We start from the raw sequence: 12158 nt of genomic DNA on the forward strand, positions 1-12158 counted from the left end.
TAATTCTTATCGTCACATTGTTCATTGACTTCTTGATTCGACTTTCATTATTGTGAGAATTGTATTTTACTTTCCTTTCATTCACACGATAGGTTCCACGTGATTCACACAACTTTATTTCAGTTCTGTATTGAAAATTGCACTTATGATTAATTTCATGTGTTTCACCCAACTTTACTTCAGTTAGGTATTCAAAAATGGCAGGAAACATTCACCAGCTTGTTCCGGTTTCATACATCAACCCTGCTTTGGTCTCTTTGTGAGGAATTCAACCATTGCACTGTATGGGTGCGCTTGACTGGGCTTTTTTGAAATTTGAAATGAAATTGAATGATGGTAGATCAACCTCTGGAAAAAGTGTGGGACAAATCCGCACACATTTTCTATGCTCACCGCGGGATATACACATAGACCTGTCATATTTAGTTGGATTATGACAGCCAAGACAACATCAAGGCATCTCAGAAGGGGGAAGGCAAAACCTTCCTCGTGCCATGGACAGCCTAATTAACTAACAAAGGCTCCATGAATCTGCCCTGCCCTTTGTTAGCTGCTGGTGTCAGCTTTGCATGCTAATCAGAGTTCATTCAAAAAGGCCCACAGGGGCCTGGTCGCATGACTATCAAGTACAGGAAAACCCCAACAACCTTTGATATGCACTGTGTCAACCCGAAGCCAGCTCCTGCCTCTCATTATCAAGGGCAATGACCTGTCATGTCTGGGACAGCTGTTTACAGCAGTCATCACCGCAGGGGGACCCCATTCAGAAGGTACGAGTATGTGGTTTGGCGACAACTGAATTTCTGGTCGCGCCGCAGATTCAATGGAGATCTGCCGCTTTAATCAGGAACCACAGAGAGCTCAATTAACCAGAGAGACCCTTTCATCCACAACAGACAGGAAGATGGGTGGGACTTAGTATTAATTGTTTTCACCCCTTTACCTTTTCTATTGAAAAGCACTCTGGTTATCACCTTATGCATAAAGGAGTTTGTTGTGGGGACCCATGAACGGTTCATTAAGGTAGGCTTACCGTACACCAATCACTGAGTGCTATTTGGCTTTAAAAGAGGGTCGAGCACCTCTTTTGGGAGGATCATATGAAGACCTTGCATGGAGTAATAAGAAGAACTCATTTGGACCATGGCTGAAGGTACAGTCTGCCTTACAGCTTCTGGCAGTGAAGGAATGCAAGGATTTCCAAAGAGGGAAGCAAGATCCCTCACCTAAACATCTCCAATTGAACAGAGGGAGATACTGAATCCAGAGGACCCTCTGGCAGCTCCAGAACCAGTGCCCAGCCAGCACACAGTGTGCCCTGCTAGGCTCTGCAGCAAGCTTCCTGGGTTGGAAGTGGCAGAGAGCCTCTGAATCAAACCAAGGACAAGGCCATTGCCTGCCAGGTTCTCAGTTTTGGGCCATCTGCCTTAAAGGACAACACAAGCCCAGAGCAAAAGCTAGGAGGAGTGCATCAACAAGCATCAACCAGTGTCTGCCTTAAAGGACATTTTCTAGGCAGTCCAGGCCCTCGAGCTGCAACAGATGGCACCTCTGACTGTTGTTACGCTGCAGTCGCTCATGCTGTCCGAGATGCCTCGACCACTGCTTCAGTACAGAGACAATGATTCCTGGCCCTGAGCCCCTGTGTAGGCCAACCTGCAGCAGTCCATCCAGCCTTGCTCGCCGAACTGCCTGATGCCTGACACCCGTAGCTGTCTCCCATCTTGAACTCTGTCGCAGAAGCTGCATAACGCCCTGAAACCAACTCGACCCTGTTGAGCACCAAGAACTTCTACAAGCACAAGGTACTTTGTGATTCTGTCCCCCTAGTCCTTCTATGAAGGCCCCTAGTGACATTGTATGACCCATTGCTCCCTTCGTGCTGAAACCAAGTATCCTTGAAATATCGAGATTAATTACTTAACTGACTATCTTCATGTCAGTATCCAGAGTGCACCCCCTTTCCGTCTTAAAACCTTTTGTCCTCTGCATCCCTTTACAGGGTGGGTTGTATTTTGTAGTGTGCTAGAATTGTCTGTTGTGATAATGATAAGGTAGATATTTGTATACAGCCTTTACTGGACAGCCCCTTTTATCATTGGGTAATAATTGTATTTTGGCTTTGTTGTAACTAACCAACGATCCACGACCTTGCAGAGATGTGCCTGCATTTCTATCCACGTTACCAATATTGGAAAAGGAGGGTTATAATTTGCTTGTGTTTCCAATCTTTTCAGATCCCTTCAGGTGTACTAGAGGTGTGGGGCTGATTGATGGTTTAGAAACCTATATTCATCCCTGGACCACTGGTGCCAAGAGGTTGATTCGTCACACACTTGACCCTTTCTCCAATTGGCGCATTCGCATGCCTGAACCCAAGCCCCTGAAGAGCCCTGGCATGACTTTCCCTCACCGTCACTCACCGGTGTCTGGCAACTCCTCTGGGTGCCTTTGGTTCTCTCCTTGGCATTCACTCACTCTCTGTCGTCCCGTCGGGAGCCTCTGTGAGCCTTGCTCTCCTTATCTGAACCTTCCCGTTGTATGCAACAGCTCCCTGGAGTCTTCAGTGTCCCCCTGCCTCAGCGGGTGACACGCAGCCTCGTACCTTGCAGGACTCGGACCTGTCGCACAGCCCAGTCACGCTGCAGTGTCTCTCTGCTTGTCCTGCAATGCTCGGCAGCCCCTTTTCACTGAGCAGGCTTCTGTCTCCCCACCGGATGCCGTTTCTGCATGCTGGGCTCTCTCTCCCAGCTGGAGTCCAGCATCCTGGCATATACCAGGGAGGTGCCACTTCGTGGGCTCTGTTGGGCCGGTGGCATATAACAGGGAGGTGCCACTTCGTGGGCTCTGTTGGGTCTGGTGGCATATACCAGGGAGGTGCCACTTCGTGGGCTCTGTTGGGCCGGTGGCATATATCAGGGAGGTGCCACTTTGGGGGCTCTGTTGGGCCGGTAGCATATACCAGGGAGGTGCCACGTCAGCAGGGCCACTGATGAACCTTGGTACCCTTCTATGCTCTTAGAATGAAAGCTTCTACACATCATGCTCCAGTTCCACCCCCAAAAATGGAAAGTCCCATAGGTATGGAGGAAGGGGGCTGGGTCCTAGGAGAACTCCCTATTTCATATTTATTTATTGTATTTATTTCAATTTAGGAAGTGCTTTTACCAAAGCGCTGCACACAGGTAAAATATTGGTCACATATAAAATATATTTGATAAGAAAAACACAAACGTTAGAAAATGAAGTGTGAGAGAAAAACGAAATGCGTCGTAATAAAAAGTGGAAAGTAGAAAAAGTGGAAGCAGAGCATAGTGCGAGGCGCAGAACATTCCAGAATCTGGAGGCAAAACACGACGAAAGAGCAAAAACATGGTGTGCACCTTGCGGTCGAGGAACAGCTAATAGACAATGAGAAGCTGAGGGAGGGGAATGGGATGGATCGTAGGTAGAAACCAGAGAAGATACTTAGGAAAGAGCCAGGCACTTAATACATTGAAAAAAGAATACAAAGATAGCAAAAATGACGACGAGGAACAAAGGATTCCAAGGAAGAAAAGCGAGAGTAGGAGAGATGTGAGAACGTAGAGTGAGACAAAAGAGCAGACGGACAGCAAGACTAAAGGAGGATTGTAAAGGGGAAAGGGCAGTAGCAGGATAATCAGGCAGAAGTAAAAGAACAGAAGCCATGATGAGAACATATCAAAGCAAGCACCTTGGTCACTTGAAAAGTAGAAAGAAGGATCAACTTGCGTGTAAAGAAAGAGGAGGCACAGAAGGAGGTGGAAGACAGCATGGCAGAAGGGTGGGCAAGAACAAGATGTGAGTCTTGGACGAATTAAGATGAAGAGAGTGTGAATGCCCCCAATATCTAGCAGCAGGGCGCAGCTACAGACTCTGGCATGAAGATTACGGGAGAATAAAGGCAAAGAACTAAAGATCTGAGACTCATCTGGACGGAAGCGACTTTTAGAGCCGCTGGAAGAGATAATAGAAGAAAGGGGAATTGTGTAAAGGAAAAATAATACAGGACTCAAAAAGTATCCCTGTTGAACACTGATGTGTAGCGGGAGGGGAGGGGGTTATCCACCAAAGTTGGAGAAAAGGAGCGGTCAGAGAGATGAGGAAGCAGCCAAGAAAGAGAAGTATCTGGTGTACCAAGAGAGGAAAGGGATGAACCAGACCTTCCACGTCGAAAGCTGCAGACAAGTACACCCGAATAAGAAGAAATTACAGGAGCGGTCAGAGAGATAAGGAAGCAGCCAAGAAAGAGAAGTATCTGGTGTACCAAGAGAGGAAAGGGATGAACCAGACCTTCCACGTCGAAAGCTGCAGACAAGTACACCCGAATAAGAAGAAATTACAGGAGCGGTCAGAGAGATAAGGAAGCAGCCAAGAAAGAGAAGTATCTGGTGTACCAAGAGAGGAAAGGGATGAACCAGACCTTCCACGTCGAAAGCTGCAGACAAGTACACCCGAATAAGAAGAAATTACAGGAGCGGTCAGAGAGATGAGGAAGCAGCCAAGAAAGAGAAGTATCTGGTGTACCAAGAGAGGAAAGGGATGAACCAGACCTTCCACGTCGAAAGCTGCAGACAAGTACACCCGAATAAGAAGAAATTACAGGAGCGGTCAGAGAGATGAGGAAGCAGCCAAGAAAGAGAAGTATCTGGTGTACCAAGAGAGGAAAGGGATGAACCAGACCTTCCACGTCGAAAGCTGCAGACAAGTACACCCGAATAAGAAGAAATTACAGGAGCGGTCAGAGAGATAAGGAAGCAGCCAAGAAAGAGAAGTATCTGGTGTACCAAGAGAGGAAAGGGATGAACCAGACCTTCCACGTCGAAAGCTGCAGACAAGTACACCCGAATAAGAAGAAATTACAGGAGCGGTCAGAGAGATAAGGAAGCAGCCAAGAAAGAGAAGTATCTGGTGTACCAAGAGAGGAAAGGGATGAACCAGACCTTCCACGTCGAAAGCTGCAGACAAGTACACCCGAATAAGAAGAAATTACAGGAGCGGTCAGAGAGATAAGGAAGCAGCCAAGAAAGAGAAGTATCTGGTGTACCAAGAGAGGAAAGGGATGAACCAGACCTTCCACGTCGAAAGCTGCAGACAAGTACACCCGAATAAGAAGAAATTACAGGAGCGGTCAGGGAGATAAGGAAGCAGCCAAGAAAGAGAAGTATCTGGTGTACCAAGAGAGGAAAGGGATGAACCAGACCTTCCACGTCGAAAGCTGCAGACAAGTACACCCGAATAAGAAGAAATTACAGGAGCGGTCAGGGAGATAAGGAAGCAGCCAAGAAAGAGAAGTATCTGGTGTACCAAGAGAGGAAAGGGATGAACCAGACCTTCCATGTCGAAAGCTGCAGACAAGTACACCCGAATAAGAAGAAATTACAGGAGCGGTCAGGGAGATAAGGAAGCAGCCAAGAAAGAGAAGTATCTGGTGTACCAAGAGAGGAAAGGGATGAACCAGACCTTCCACGTCGAAAGCTGCAGACAAGTACACCCGAATAAGAAGAAATTACAGGAGCGGTCAGAGAGATAAGGAAGCAGCCAAGAAAGAGAAGTATCTGGTGTACCAAGAGAGGAAAGGGATGAACCAGACCTTCCACGTCGAAAGCTGCAGACAAGTACACCCGAATAAGAAGAAATTACAGGAGCGGTCAGAGAGATAAGGAAGCAGCCAAGAAAGAGAAGTATCTGGTGTACCAAGAGAGGAAAGGGATGAACCAGACCTTCCACGTCGAAAGCTGCAGACAAGTACACCCGAATAAGAAGAAATTACAGGAGCGGTCAGAGAGATAAGGAAGCAGCCAAGAAAGAGAAGTATCTGGTGTACCAAGAGAGGAAAGGGATGAACCAGACCTTCCACGTCGAAAGCTGCAGACAAGTACACCCGAATAAGAAGAAATTACAGGAGCGGTCAGAGAGATAAGGAAGCAGCCAAGAAAGAGAAGTATCTGGTGTACCAAGAGAGGAAAGGGATGAACCAGACCTTCCACGTCGAAAGCTGCAGACAAGTACACCCGAATAAGAAGAAATTACAGGAGCGGTCAGAGAGATAAGGAAGCAGCCAAGAAAGAGAAGTATCTGGTGTACCAAGAGAGGAAAGGGATGAACCAGACCTTCCACGTCGAAAGCTGCAGACAAGTACACCCGAATAAGAAGAAATGGCAGCTTATGGCGACAAGCGGGAGTAAGAAGACAAGACACATGGGGGAGTGCTGTATGAATAGAATGGGCCAGACTGGAGAGCATGGAAGAGAGAGTAGGCAGTAAGATAGCGAGATCGCTGAGTAGAAGCCATACTTCCCAGACGATTAGAAAGAAAAGGAAGAAGGGAAATAGGGCGGTAATTAGAGGGAAGTATTGGGTCAGTGGATGCCCCTTCCAGAACAGGAAGGATTGAGGCATGTTAACATGGAAACACCAACAGAAAAGCAAGAGTTAAAAGAGACAGAGGAAAAGGGTGAAGCTGGGGAACGACTGAGTGAACGAGTGATGATAGCAGAGGGGTCATGGGGGCAGCAGTAGGATTAGTGCTTTACAGGAGGCAAGCCATCTGTGTCTCACTAAGGGGGGGACAAAGGAAAAGAAAGGGGAGGACCCAGAATGGGACAATGGTGATGCCGTATAATGAGCAAAGGAAGAACAAAGCTCTTCCAATGTTGAAGAGTGAGATACACTTATCGTTATTTTATTTATTTATTTATTTAATTGCTTATAATGCGTCACACGCCCATAGGCCTCAGGGCGCACAAAAAGGACACAAACGCCACAAATACAACACGAAGAAGGAGAAGGACTAATCAAGGAACAGCTGACGGATACAAGCAGCAGTTTAGTCTGGGTCTTAACAGACTTTTTTTAAAAGCTGGAGGGAGCCAGAGAATCTCAATGTTAGGAGCAGAGCTTTCCAAGCCTTTGGGGCAAGGACATCAAAGCTACTGCCACCGAATTTGATCACCCTAAAACGAAGCTGGACAAAGGAACCGGCATTACAGGAACGCAGATTCCTAGTGGGCTGGTACAACGAAAGGGCGCCCCGAAAGATCGTGAGGAGCCGCGGCCGTCCAGCATTTATCAACCATAGATAGGGTTTTATGGGTAATCCTGTGACACACTGGGAGCCAGTGCTGGGACCGTCTAGCTGATGTGACATGTTCACGTCTGGCGGGACCCAAAATGGCACGCACAGCCCCATTCTGGGTGACCTGCAGAGCAGGAATATTGACCTTAGATGTTCCCACTGAAAGACTACCACAGTAATCCCGTTAAACCTGCCTGGCTCGCGAGGCTTCACAAGAGTCTGCAGCCGCACATTCTTTCCACTTGGGGAAGGGTTCTTAATATTTACAGTTCCAACAGGCTCTGCCTCCAGGTCCCAGAGTTCTGATGTAGCTTTTGCCTTGTGCCAGCCATGCCATGCTCCAGGTCCCATTGCGTTCTGGGCCCAGTGCTTCAAGTTGGGGCAGCCTGTCTCAGAAACCCCAAGTGGTTAGTGATACGCTTCTTGTCGCCTTTGCCTGAGGGAGTTGGTAAAACAATGCTAGGCTCCCCTCACAGGTTTCCGAGACCTCGGGCCGAACAGGCAGTCCCTGTCTCCATACAGCTTAATAGGAGGCCTCGCGCTCTGGAGGCACGATGTCCAAGCCCCAGAAGCCAACCTTTAGCCCAGCCCGGCAGGACGAGCAGAGCCTCCTTTTTCTATGCAGGAAGTCAAGACGTTCTTTCAATAATGGGCACGCCAGCTACTGGCTACGGAACTGGAGAGACTTCTAGCTCATGCCACTAGCCAATAGTAGGTGTCCCTGACCCTGGCAGCACCCACCATTTTCAGAAGGGTAGGCACCAACACATCGCAAGTAATTTGCCTCATAGCCATGTCCCTTTCAATTCAAAATGGCGGCTGTGAGGTTTCGCTGGGAGAGTGCTCTCCTGTCCCCCCTGGAAGCTGGGATGCCAGCAGGTCCAACAACTAGTCATCACCTTTAGGGTACACAACGGCCACGAGTGCGGCTTGACAGAAGGAGTGTGGTGTTTGACTACAATTTCCCTTCTCGAGTCTCTGCCGTGCCTTAAGAGGGTTGGTCCATGGACGTTTTCAGCTGCACTCTCGTAAAAGAAAGCTTGTCTTATGAGGTACCAGGTGGGTTGAGGCTAAGGAAACAGCTGCACGCATCTTTGACAGCACGAGTGCTGGCCTTTCACTGAACTCACTGGGGCCTAAAGCACAAACAACGGGGCTCTATTGCCCATTTGGGATCAATGAGTGGAGCAGTCAAGCAATAATATTCTCAGGTTCATCAGAATTCAGACTCCACACACACAAACACACACCTGTGTACATGCAAAAACAAAAAGCAAGGCAAAGCTTGTTCACGCAGTCACAAACGGGCCAATGCACATACAATCACATGTACACACAGGAACACATACAGGCACACAAACACACGCTGGATAGTGGTCAGAACAATAGAACTCAGGCCCAGATATAAACAGAAACACAGCCAAAGGCACAGAGACAGAACAATACACACAAAGGCACATAACCACACTCACAAACGGAGTCAGACGATGCACACATATGGGTGTGGGCAAACACACACCTATGTGAATGAACCTAGGCACACACAAAACACACACAGACAGCTCTCAGTACCTCTCCCACCTCTACTGCATTTGTGGCAGTGTGGCCCGCAAGGAACACCCACCCACACTCTCCCCACTAGGAAATTGTGCAGGGGTGTTGACAAGGTCTGAAGGGCTGACTAATTCATCGGCACGAGGCTACAAGGGGTGGGAACGTTTTTGTAGGTAACAGGGAATGTGATGATAGGTTGTGAACATGTACTAATGACTTTTACATTTTCATAGGTAGTGGCAAATAATTCCTAATTCTTCTTCTTTCGGTTACAGGCAGAGTCACCGGACGGTTCTAGCCAGGGAGGAGTCACGGTCAGGTGCTGCCGCAAGCATTACCCAATGGCCGCACGAGCCAGGATAAGATTCGACGAGCACTGACACCCTAACGGACAGTTGGAACTCGTCGACAACTGAATGCAGTGGACCCATGGTTATTGGCTCCATACAAGGGGATGGGAATCTTTCTGGCCTGGCAGTTAAACAACCAGATGTGGAAGTACTGCTAAGAACTAAAACCAGAAGTGTCAGGGTCACCTGAGGACAATGGAGACAAAAAGATTGTTCACCAGTGGCGGATGCCCGGGAAGGTCAAAGGGCCACCCTGAGAGGTGTTTTAGACCAGTTACACTGAAAAAGGCTGGGACCGCCCATTATGTTGACTCCAATAAAAGTGAGTTTTTTTTTCCAAATTGTCTGCAGTTTAATTTGGAATAATGGGACTGTATGTATTATGTTTTTGGGTTAGGGAGCCACAGTAGAGGTTAGCCCTGCTATATCTCTGCATGTTTTTCGATATCTGAGACATTTCAAAGGGGCCCCATAAAATGAAGCCCACACTGATGTTCTCTGGCGTAACCTGGGAAATGGTGAGGGAGGAGTTAAACATGCCCCTCCTTCAAAGGTAGTGTGCTATGGTGAGGGAGAGAGAGAAAAAGAGAGGAAAGAAAGAAAGAAAGAAAGGAAGAAGGAAGGAAAGAAAGAGAGAAAGAGAGAAAGAGAGAAAGAGAGAAAGAAAGAAAGAAAGAAAGAAAGAAAGAAAGAAAGAAAGAAAGAAAGAAAGAAAGAAAGAAAGAAAGAAAGTGAAAAGGGAGGATAAGAATTAGGAAAGAGTGTAAAAAAGAGAGCCTGTAAGGGGTGGACTCAATAGGTGGAGCAATAGAGAGTAACATGGGGATGAAAAAAGGAAAAGAGAGTAAGAGTCAGAGAAAGAGAGACACATAGAGAGAGCCTTCCAGAAAGAGAGAATGAAGCAGGCAGGGCGAGGCAGGAGAAAGATAGGTAAAAGGGCAGTAAGAGGTCAATGACAGCAGGCAAAGAGGAGATGGGGCCCAAAAGAAAGGCAGAGGGAGAGCAAGGCAAAGGAAAAGTGAGTAAGGCAGCGGAGAAGCCAACTGCAAGGGGTTGGAAGAGAGAGCAAGTTAGAGCGAGATCGGGAGCAAGGCAAGTCAAAGAATAAAACAAGCGTGAAGAGTTCCATGTCTATCTTTACTTTTTACTGAGATTTAGGGGTGGGTGAAATTGACGAATGTCGCTCCATGGCAAAAGCCACTCACTTCGGCATGTGAGTGACTATTTTAGCCATTTTACTGCACAGAATGTGCTTCTTGTTTTCCTTTGCAATTGCAAGTATTTCGTCCAATGAGGGCACCTCAAAATGTTTTAGCTCCCTTATCAGCTGGTCGCGTGTGACTAATTGAATAGCTGCATAAATGAGAACAATTTAGCTCCATTTCAGCTGCCGGCAGGCGGCGGAGAGGCATTCGGGAGACACAACCTCACCTTAACTGATGGCATTAAGCATGTGTTTGGCAGATAAATATGTTTACAGTAGATCACTAATGGGAGTTTTTGTTCGCTTTTCAGTGTAGATTTGTGTCACTCTGCGCCGATGAGTAGACACCACAACACAACCACCTGGGAAAAGAATGTGGTTGGAATCCTCTCCTTTTTTACTTCTACCAATCAACAAGAAGAGGTGATTTGCAATAATCTACAATTTCATTTATTTTTCCCTCATCATGACAGTGTTATGTTTGGTATGCCTGAGCACGGTGCAACATGCAAGGCCCAGAAGTTAAAACTACGGCTTGTAAATATTGGCTCAGTGCCCAGTGAGTTAAGATTCTGCCAGGCAGCAAATAAATCAGAAATGATCATGTGATGTGAGATCATAAGGAATATAGCCTCGGTCCTCCCATACATATGCGCAGGTTTTTTCGGTACATTTGGCATAAAAGGTCATGTGTGCTTCATGTAAACTACACATTACATCCTTGCAGATGGGATTGAATGCCGACATCTAGCAGAAAGAGACGTGGCCAAGAAAGAGAGACTCATTGGGCCTCATTACGACCCTGGCGGAATGGGTTTAACGACGCCGGTAAAGGTGCCGACGCCGTTAAACCCATTCCGCCCTATTACAAGGTCCCCTTGCGGGACCCGCTCTGGACGTCTGGTCAGACCAGGCGTCCTTTGCGGGTCCCGTGAGGGGACTAGCATGTTAACAACGGGCCTGTCATTAACGGGCCCGCTGTTAACATGCTCCCATTCCCATTGAGCCCTATGGGGGCTCAAATGGGAATGGGGATGGTCCGGGTTCCCTGAATGGGGAAATATCGGGCCCTCTAAAGTCGGAATGGCCCGGTATTTCCCCATTCAAGGCCCATGGACCCAGACCCGAGTTTGGAGGCAGCCATGCTCTTATTAAGGACATGGCCGCCTCCAAACTCGTAATGAGGCCCATTAAGTGGGGAGACTGCCACATCAAAAACCGGAACTTGAACGAATGGGATTTCGCTTATTGTTAGCTTAAAATTCAAGAATTAGGTAGGTTGATGGAATGAGGACATGAGATTTCCTGGGCCGTCTGCCGAGAATTATGGCCTTGAATGTTAGGTGTAATTGTATAATTGGGATTCTATATATATCCCTATTCGTGTTATGGGCCCTTTCTTTGGGAGATTAGAATTGTTTGGGAGTGTTGCAGCTAAGAGAGCAGAGCCCCTAACTTTGAGTGGACATGAGATGGGCGGGCGTCGATGTAAAATCTATTGTTGGAGACTCGTACAGACGGGCAATTGAAAGGGTTGTGTGGGCAGTCCCACACACCAAGCTCTGTCATGGGGATGGTATCCGCGAGATGCACGGGTGGCTTTGGATGTGGGGCCATTACAACTCTTTTTATATAGATGTTTTTTGCATTTTCAATGATTTGTAAACTTCCAAGAGTTAGTAACATTGTGGTGTGACCAATTTTTTGCTCACATTGGGTCAAAGACAACAGAGCAGGGTAGAACCTGCAGGAACGTTTGTAACCAAAACATTCATGAAACAAGTTTAGTATTTTTGCATGCTTTTTCACCTTTGCCTTTTATTGTTCTTATTGGGATATTTCTTTTCTTTCTTTTTTATCTGTGGTGGGAATGCAGTAAACACAGACCAGGCAGACAAGCTGCGGCCAAACTGTCACACACACACACACACATGTGATCCCAAATGGAGTT

The 12158-nt window shown here is 47.3% G+C and overlaps 1 protein-coding gene and 1 long non-coding RNA gene across 4 annotated transcripts in view; one reads left to right on the plus strand and one right to left on the minus strand.

Annotated features, from left to right (window-relative positions):
* The window catches only part of LOC138503833 (uncharacterized), a 125598-nt gene extending 116202 nt beyond the window's left edge, over window positions 1-9396 (plus strand). Inside the window, exon 3 of the long non-coding RNA XR_011279717.1 lies at window positions 8929-9396. This is a non-coding gene — a long non-coding RNA (uncharacterized lncRNA). The remainder of the gene's footprint in view (window positions 1-8928) is intronic.
* The window catches only part of SYT7 (synaptotagmin 7), a 1118786-nt gene that overhangs the window by 311598 nt on the left and 795030 nt on the right, over window positions 1-12158 (minus strand). The gene's annotated exons all lie outside the window — the stretch shown is intronic.

This window comes from Ambystoma mexicanum, chromosome 11 (genome assembly GCF_040938575.1).
Source record: "Ambystoma mexicanum isolate Mex_15411 chromosome 11, UKY_AmexF1_1, whole genome shotgun sequence".
In the NCBI taxonomy this organism is placed as follows: Eukaryota; Metazoa; Chordata; class Amphibia; order Caudata; family Ambystomatidae; genus Ambystoma; species Ambystoma mexicanum.